We start from the raw sequence: 10,191 nt of genomic DNA, 5'->3' as shown, positions 1-10,191 counted from the left end.
GGAACACCCTCCAAAGTTTGATAAAATTGAGGACATGGCCATGCAATTGACCTCACCCAATGAGCCTTGTGGCTGTATACCTCAAAAGAGCGTCTGCATCATTGGTATGCGAATCTACGTAAGTTTTTTACTTTACTTGACTGTGTATATAATTAGAATCAAATATACATATAATCTAATATAATAATATAATATCCAATTATTATAATCTAATAATAATATATCTGTTCTGTATGTTAATCCTGGCAAACTACTTGTTTCTCTCTACTCCTCTCACCGCCTCTCGGTGTGTTTTTTCGTTTCGTGAATCCCTACACGTGGGCATTCCCGTGTATGATGCTTGTATGTGTAAGACCGCATACGAGGCAAAGAAGAGGTTGAGGCACCACCCCCATCTTCTCCATCCCTGGACAATGGCTAATCAGTTCAATGCTCACTGGTAAGGTGGAAAGAAAACATTTTTTAAAAATTGTACAAAGGAGAAACAAGAATTTACAATTTATCGGAAACATATTTGAGTATGTATCTATTATTTCAGATCGTGTAGAACCAGTCCTGTCCTGATTACGTGAGTTATAAACCAAACTATTATGTTAATCTTTAGAAACTTTATGGTAATTAAGCAAAATCTTGTAATAATGTGTCTTGCTACCCCAGTGAGAATCTGGTGCAGGCAGACTGTCAACCACCAAACGTGTCATACCAGTTAATTTTTGCATACAATTGCAGGCTTATTGGGTCTAAGAAGGCTGAGCCAACACTGGCAAGATGGCAGGTAACATACTGGTTATTTTAGGAGAAAAACTTGTTTAAATGAAAAGTTGCTTTTGGATGTTTATCCTTATGCTAATTACAATCTTCTCTTGCAGTGGCTCCCTGAGTGACCACAATCGTTGCTGCCAACCCTCTGCTGCGAGGCCCTATGCCGTAATGAGCCAAAAACTTGGTGAGGAATGACACCCCTCTCCGTTTTGTAAGTCATCACTTCCAGGAATTGACCCACGTCTGACTTAATTGTTCTCTTTAAAATGCAACGCTCAATAATGATCTTGCCTCTAGGGTAAATTCAATTAGGATCCACTTGCCCACTTACTGGCAAGCTGCAGCTCTTCAGCCGGATGATGAAACATGCTAGTTTAATTACGATGGGCTAAAATTAGAGTTATCTTTGCAAAACATTGCTGCTGAATCAATGGCAATTGGTGGTAAGAGCTAAGAGCAAGTGTGTTAATCATGAACAGTATTGATGCTGAAACCATCATGTTTATACGCTTCCAACCTAAATTTGTTTATTTTACATCTCTGGAGAAGTCCCGTGTCACCTTCCAGTTGCTCTGCTGATGAGTGAGCTAACCATATCGTCTATCAGCCCTGGATGACCTGGGCACAAGGCACTGAGCCTCCTGGGTATTTGATACTACTTACTGCACTCATTTAACAATAGAACATGTGAAATACCATTAGAAACACCAAAACAATGCAATGTATTTCTATTGTCCTCCGGTAGAGGCCTTCTAAATCACCACCAACCCCTAGACTACCCAATGCGTCAGTCAGGGGTGAATATCACTGCGTCAAGTGCACAATCAATATGTGGAGGAGTTTGATTGCAACAGATTGCTAAGACAACAATTTAGTAATACACAGTTATAGTGGGCGCTAAGTGTTTCACATATCAATAACATTATGCTTTATTTACATTGCAGACTGCTGATTGACATCTGGGCTTCATGCTGACTGCTGAGAGAAACTGGGCCATCTACAAGCTGACCTGGAGCTGGGATGCATGCATGGCAACATGAAATTCAAGCAGATAGCAGCGCGAGGACCAAGGCTGTAACCTCTGGCCACTGGAGGTAATCTGCTAAAATAATACAGTCTCTGGCGTGTTAAAATACTACAACAAGTTCATGTTGCAATGAGTATTGGTGGTTTCACCAAAAAAAAAAAAAATCAGTGGCTGAAAAAATCGCATTACCTCTCTGGGCCTGAACTAAAGCTCGTATGCCTGAAAGCCTCTGTGCCCTACCCAAGAGTCAAGGTCGGAAATGAGAAATGGTCACCAAAGGTCAGACCGTGCCACAGTAATAAAAAGGAACCAAGGTCAGAAAAATAGGAAAATTTGCATCCTGATGAGAAACATTACTTGTTGAGAAATAACGCTGAACACCTTATTTCAAGGTCAACAATGCTGTCAGTGCTCTGGCAAGTCAATCTATGAGAAAATGTTCTTGTGCGATGGTCGTTCCCGTATGCAGTGAAGGATGCTGACACAAGCCAGCCAAGACACTTCTTCATTGGAGTGTTGGATATCGCTGGGATTTGAGATCTGTGATGTGAGTTGTGTAAAACATATATGAGGGCAGTTTTTAAAGTCCAACCCTTGTTTGAAAATTATAATTATTTTTCTTTTCAATATTGAGTTCAACAGCTTGGAGCAACTCTGCCACTGCACAATTCCACTAATGAGAAACACTTGCAACAGTTCTCACCAACACTGTCTCGTTCTGGAGCCAATGAGGCGTACAAAAAAGAAGGCATTGAATGCGGAGTTCATTGACTTTGCGTATGGACTTGGCTGCCTGCCATTGAGCTATTGAGAAGGTCCGTAACCACTCTGGTTGATGTGATTTTCTTGATTCCTGTGCCCCAAATTTTGCTTTGCCTAACTTTTTCAACATCAAATGTAATTTCCTTTAGCACTGGGAATCTCTGCCATTCCTTGAAGAGGAGCTGCATGGTTCCCCAAGGCCAAGTGGCTGACAGAGAACAACTTTCAAGAACAAGCTGCATGATTCAAGCATCTGGCAGACCGAAGGCCTTTGAGAAGCCTAAGCCTGCAAAGGGCAAGGCCGAAGTCACTTCTCCCCTGGTTCACATGCTGAGTACTGGGGTGGACTACAATATCATTGGCTGGCTGACAGAACAAGGACCCACTGAAAGACTCAGGTTTGTTTCAGCTCTCTCCAGAAGGCTTCAAACAAACTGTTGGCCATAGCTGTAATGCAAGCTGCTGGAGCTGAAGGGGGAGAACTATTCAGAAGCTTTATCCAATATAGATTTCACCTACCACAAGAAAAAAGTTTCTAATTTTCTTATGTATCATCACCTAAATAAAAATAGTTTTGTGTTACCTTTCATATCTACAGACACCCACAGGTGCTCTTACAATCCAGTTTTGCATGTTGTCAACAACATGTTTCTAACATTAGCTCAGAACGAACCATCAAGACAGGGCATTTCTGTTTACGTGTGCAGTTCACTGTTATTTGAAACAGCTATGATTGTATTCTTTTATACAGTCCCATTATTAAATCCAATGTTTTGCAAACCGAGGCTGCTGTGGGGCGGCAAGAAGGGTGGGCAAGAAGGAAGGGGGTTCCTTCCAGACTGTGTCTGCTCTTTTCAGAGTAATGTATATTTCACATTCTTTTATAACAATTAAAACCTCATACACCTTATAATAATCATGAACCTTGTATCTTGCGCTGCTCATCCACAGGAGAAAATTTGGGGTAATTGAATGACCACTGAGAGCACCCACCCTCATTTTGGTCCGTTGCTTGATTCCTAATGGAATCAGAAGACTCAGGTAAAAATACCTAAACCAGTTTTGTACATATTTCAAAATGATAATGCAAGGAAATGTAATGCAATAAGTTTGAAATGTTCAGGTCTTATGGAGAACCACTTGGTCATCCACCAACTGAGGTGTTAAAAAACGGAGTGCTGGAGGGCTAAATCCAGAAATCTGCAGAAGCTTCCCCAGCAGAATCCGCCTATGCTGACTTCAAGCGAGGTGATTTTCAGTAAAAGTTAATTCAAAGGTTATTATGAAACACCATCTGAGAAGTTACACAGAACTAAGTAACAACATCATTTTTAATATTGCAAGATACAAAGTATTTAATGCCGTGGTCAGCCCTGAGGGACAGTTCATTGACACAAGAAAGCTTTCAGAAGAAGCTGGCTAGGCTCCATTGACGTGACCACACTCGTACAGATTTGGGCAACACAAAGGTAAATTCTCAGAGACTACATTACGTTTTGATAGGTTGTTCTCTTGTACGATGAGGTTGCAATGTTTGCTTAGTTGTTTTCTTTTAATGAAAAAACATAGGTTTCTTCAAAGCTGGTCTGCTGGGTACCCCCTGGGAGATGAGAGATGGAAAACTGCTACACGGGGTACCATACTCAGGGCTCTCTGCAGAGGAAGTATGTCATAGGAAAGGAGTGGTTGTTAAATGATGAGAGGAGGTAGGATTATCACAACAATATACTAAAGTATTGAGTCTTTTAGGGATAACATCCCATATTGACGACACGTAATGGTTTGTAAAGCAGAATATTCATAAAATTCTACTTTCTTTTGATTATTTTATAGAGAATATATCTATTCAAGCCAATACAACCTCCGTTCATTCTGAATGTGAAGAACTAGGCCATGGCTGAAACTGTAATTTTAAGATCAAGCCTCTTTTGAAGAGGCTGAGACTGAGAAGGAGCTGTCGCAGAATGAAGGACAACTTATGAAAAGATGAAGCAGACCTGGCTGATGCCCTGGCCAGAAGAAAGAACGGGAATAGCCTCTGGTTTCCCTTGGTGCCGGCCACAGAATGGACCTGCAACTCCCAGTGGGCGCCGTAGGTAGGCCACCCAAGGACACTTCCGTCCATTACCCCTCCCCCCACCATATAAGAGCACAGGAACGATCCAAATATAAAAATACCCACATACATACAAAAAACAATTTTTGCTCACATTTTTACGTCAACGAAACAGTCCAAAAACTCACACAGTACACTTATATAGTCATCTATAAACAAAACAACACCAATGAAAAAAAAAATATGGGGATAAAAATAAAGGCAGGTGCAGCACGCTCTTCTGCTTCTGATGCACGATGTGAAGGGCTCATTAAGAGCAGGATCCAGCTCGAGGCTAAACTTCAAAGAGTCACTGAGAGACTGGAGATGAAAGGAGGAAATTGAAATGCTGAGGCTGACAGCTAAGAAGAGGAAGGCTGGAGGATGAAATGCTCCTGAGCTGAAAAAGGACATTGATGACTTGGAGCTCACCTGGCTAAAGTGGAGAAGAGAACCATGGCCACAGAAACAAGGTTCACAAAACTTGAAATAATACTCTGATACAAATGAAAAATGATTCTTCCCATATTTAAAAATATGTATGATATTGATATTAATTATATATAAATGTAATGTACCAGTTTTTCTTTTTTCAGGTGAAAAACCTGACAGAGGGATGGCATCTAAGATGGTCCATGGGCCAGTTGACAAAGGAGAAGAAGAACTCCAAGAGCCCACCAGCAAACTCGATGATCTCCAGGCAGAGGAAGACAAAGTCAACCTCGGACCAAGGCCAAGACAAAGCTGGAACAGCAAAGTGGAATGATGTAAGAAAACATTGCTTTTGAAGGTTTATTAGCTTAATAAATCAATTGATGTTGTAATGTACAAAATACAAAAACATTTTATCCTAAAGCCGTGAGGGATCACTGGAGCAAGAGAAAGAAGCTCCGCAGGACTTGAGAGAGCAAAGAGGAAGCTTGAGGGAGAAATCTGAAACTGGCTTCAGATCCATAATGGAGCTGGAGAATGACAAACAGCAATCTGATGAGAAATCAAAAGTAAGGTTGGTTTGTTTTGTCTAGTGAATTATCCTCGTTTTCAGTATCGCAGACATTTGGGGGGACTCAACAATGTACAAACTATGACATGAATGCTTTATTTGGGATACCATCAAGGAAAGACTTGTGAACGGCAAGAGCAGCTCCGCAGCAAGTTGAGGATGAACAGTCTCTTGGTGCTCACTTCAGGAAGAGATCAGGAGCTCCCGGTAACGTTTTTCACATGAATAGTAATTCATGTGAAATCAAAACCAACATGTTTGACGTCTGTTCTCAGTTGATATGCCTTTTCTGCTCATTATTCGCCCCTCCTAGGCTCCGTACTTGAGGAGCTGGCAGAGACTTGAGGCTGAGAGGGCTGCTCGGGCTAGGTTTAGAAGCAGCGGCTGACCTGCTCCAGGAGCTTGAAGAGATCATGAGAGGCTTGAAGGAAGCCTGGTGGGAGCCAACAGCTGCTCAGAATTGAGATGAACAAGAATGCGTGAAGCTGAATTCCAGAAGCTTGCGTCGTGACTGAAGATCAACCCTCAGCATGAAGCCAGCAGCAGTCAATCCTCGGCAAGAACAGGCTGACAGTGTTTGCAGAGCTGGGAAGCAGATCGAACAACCTCCAAGCGGTCAAGCAGAAGCGGGAGAGAGGAGAAGAGCGAGTACAAATGGAGATTGAATGACCTCGTCCAGCAAAATGGAACGTGCCTAAAGCAAAGGTGAGTGGGTGTATCTATAAGTTAGGGTTTTTGCCTTCTTATGCTCAGAAACATAAATGTAATTAATAAAATATGGTATAGCTTTAAAAATACTCAACATATATCATGTATATGTGTCATAGGGCAACTGGAAAAATGTGCAGAACTCTTGAAGACCAGTGTGAGCTCAAAGCCAAAAACGATGGAATGTTCGCCCTGAATGTGTTAATACACAGAAGGCAAACTGCAGACAGAAATGGTGAGTCATTCATAATAAAAACACTGGAGGGAATTTGTCATACATGAGTACAAAAAACAGAGACTTGTGGATGTGTAACATTATGTTTAATAGGGTGTGTATTTGAAATAAATACCTAAAAATCAATGACATTTGGTCATTCAGGTGAGTTCTCCCGACAGATTGAGGAGAACGGAAGCTCTTGTTTTCCCCCAGTTTGACCAGGGGCAAGCAGGCCTTCACCAGCAGATTGAGAGTTTTAAGAGGCCAATTGAAGAGGAAGTGAAGGTATGAAAATATGAAACAAAGAAAACATTCCTTTCCTAGGTACACTGCAATGGGAAAAAGACAAGTCACTGAGAGACAATGCTCCCTAACATGGCTCTTTGGAGTTTCAGCTTTAATTTACTTACCACACTGCATCTAGATGAACACACACTGGGGCAATTAAAATGTCCTACTGAAAAGACTGTGTGCTCAACAGGCCAAGAACGCCCTGGCCTCATGGTGTTCAGTCAGCCCGCCAGGACTGTGATCTGCTCAGAGAGGCAGTTTGAGGAGGAGCAGGAGGCGAAGGCTGAGTGCAGCCGAGGAATGTCCAAGGCCAACAGTGAGTGGGCTCATGGAGATCCAAATATGAGACTGATGCTATCCAGCGCACCGAGGAAGCTGGAGGAGGCAAAGTACATAAACCGTTCTAACTTTTTCGTCAATAAACAGGTTTTTAATCCATTATTTTACTACTCATATATTTCCTAAATTTAAAAGAAAACTATTAACTGCAGGAAAAAGCTTGCCCAGCGTCTGCAGGATGCTGAGGAATCCATTGAGGCAGTGAACTCAAAGTGTGCCTCACTGGAGGAAGACCAAGCAGAGTGCAGGGTGAGGGGGAGGACCTCATGATTGATGTGGAGAGAGCTAATGCTCTGGCTGCCAACCTTGACAAGAAAGCAGAGGAACTTTGATAAGGTAAATGGTTCAACTGGTATTCAAAAACCTGTTTCACACTGCACGCAACAGACAATATAATTATGATTTACTTAACCTATTTCAATTCTAGGTCCTGGCAGAATGGAAACAGAGAAGTCGGAGGAGGGCCAGGCCGAGTTGGAAGAGCTCAGAAGGAGCTCGCTCTCTCAGCACTGAACTGTTCAAGATGAAGAACTCTTATGAAGAAGTCCTGGATCAGCTGGAGACCAGAAGAGAGAACAAGAACTGCAGCGGAAGTCAATCTATTGTATTTAAGGTGACAATTGGAGCGATTGTAAGGGTAGGGCCTTCTGATGGGTATAGTTTCTAAGCTTACTTACTTACTGGTTGCTTTATGAGGAGATATCAGACCTGACTGAACAGATTGGGTGAGACTGGAAAGAGTATCCATGAGCTGAGAAAGCCAAGAAGACTGTTGAGACTGAGAAGAGTGAAATCCAGACAGCACTGGAGGAAGCTGAGGTGAAATCATGGTTACAATATTGGACCATTTATATGATAAAATACATGTTTAAACTGTAGCCATATATTTGTTTTGATTTTGTTGTTGTTAAAAGTAACTTTTGTTTGGGATCTTAAGGGTACACTGGAGCATGAGGAGGCCAAGATTTCTCGTGTTCAGCTTGAACTCAACCAGGTCAAAGGTGAGGTTGACAGGAGCGTCAGAGAAGGATGAGAGATGGAGCAGATCAGAGGAACACCAGAGGGTGATTGAACTCCATGCAGAGCCAATCTTGATTCTGAGGTCAGGAGCAGGAATGATGCCCTGAGAGTCAAGAAGAAGATGGAGGGTGACTTGAATGAGATGGAGATTCAGCTGAGCCATGCCCAACAGGCAGGCTGTGAGTCCCAGAAAAAACGAAGGAATGTCCAGGGACAGCTCAAGGGTGAGGATTTATTAGTATTTAGGGGAAAAAAACAATAGAAAGAGTATAGACAGTTCATTATGTGTTTTTTCTTTTGTTGTCAGGATCCCACGCATCTTGATGATGCTCGCCAAGGACAGGAAGACATGAAAGAGAGTTTACCATGGTTGAAGCGCAGAAATGCCTATGCTGGCTGAAGATTGAGGGAGCTCAGACGTGCTCTGGACAACAGAGCGAGACGCAAGTGGCTGAGCCGGAGTTGGTTGATGCCCGTGAGCTGTTGGTCTGCTTCACTCTCAGGTTTGTTTTCATTGTTTACAAAAATGTCTTTACATATAATAAACATACATATGGGCTTTGTTTAATAAATAACAAACTAATAAATTAAATGTGACTTTTTAATATTTAGAACACCAGTCTAATGAACACCAAGAAGAAGATGGAATCTGACCTCGTCCAGGTTCAGGGTGAAGTGGATGATGCTGTTCAGGAAGCACGAATGCTGAGATAAAGCCAAAAAGGCTATCACTGATGTGAGTTCACAGCTCCCCCTCTGGTATTTACAGAAATACTCTAATATGCACTTTAATAATAGTTTCAAATCATTTTAAGGCTGCCATGATGGCTGAGGAGCTGAAGAAAGAGAGGACACCAGTGCTCACTGGAGAGGATGAGAAGAAACCTGGAGGTCACAGTCAAGGACCTGCGCACCGTCTGGATGAGGTGAGAACCTCGCCATGAAGGGTGGCAGAGCCAGCTCCAGAAACTGGAGTCCAGGGTATGACCAGCATGTAGTTAAATGCTTGTTTTGGAATGTACATCGATGTTTAATGAGTCGAAAATGAACATGTATTTCCCTGCTTTGTATCACTCTACTAAAATTATTTTATAAAATCTTGGTTATTAATTAAAAGTGTTAAGTGTCTCCTGGGAATGGGCTTTAAGAAGGATTGCCAACTCAGATAAATTAACTCCAGAAATATGTCACTCACAAACACCATTAATATTTTGCTGTGAGAAATAAAAATGATGCATGATATACTGACTGACTGACTCACTGACATGTGATTTAATTCAGAGAGAGTCTGAGAGCTTCTCTAGGGATAATTTTCGTTTCCAAGTTTTATACAGACGTGGCTTATTATTTGCTATCTTACCAGTGGATCACAAGGTATTACCATGGTCAAAAATAAATTCAGGGAGGGAGGGAGCAGTGATTCATATCTGGCATAGAGAGAAGGATATATTTATAGGACACATTTATATGTTGTTAACACCATATCTGAAGTTTGAAGAGATTTATCTTCTCAAATAAAACTATTAATTTCTCATTTTTTCAGTACAACTAACAACATATGTGTAGGTAAGGTGAGGCCATTGTTAGGGACTGAGTACAATGAATTCTGTTCAAAATTGTAAAAAAAAACATTATAGTATAGAGCCGGATAAAATTGCCAGCAAAGTGCTGAGCTGACGCACAGCATTAAGCAGGAGTCACAACCAAAACAGGAAAATGACTGACTGTTTTTAGCTAGCATTATGTTACAGGTAATGCAGTCAAATGCTATGGTGCTATGCCAGGTGTACAGCATCAAATATTGCTGTAGTTCAGGAATACTTACTATTTACATACTCACAAATTGAAAATTCATTATCCATATTTCTAAAAAGTAAATACAAAGTTAGGCCTAAACCAAGACAGCACTGTATAAAATATCTTCTACTGACACTGTCAAGGTATTCATATAATGTAGTGCATCATGA

General features: G+C 41.5%; 1 pseudogene; it reads left to right on the top strand.

The window, feature by feature from the left end:
* Positions 1 to 4,616: 4,616 nt before the first annotated feature.
* LOC109140848 (myosin heavy chain, fast skeletal muscle-like) lies at positions 4,617 to 9,154 on the top strand (annotated as a pseudogene).
* The last annotated feature ends 1,037 nt before the right edge of the window (positions 9,155 to 10,191 follow it).

This window comes from Larimichthys crocea, chromosome XII, assembly GCF_000972845.2.
Source record: "Larimichthys crocea isolate SSNF chromosome XII, L_crocea_2.0, whole genome shotgun sequence".
NCBI lineage: Eukaryota > Metazoa > Chordata > Actinopteri > Sciaenidae > Larimichthys > Larimichthys crocea.
This window is presented reverse-complemented; position numbering and strand designations above follow the sequence as displayed.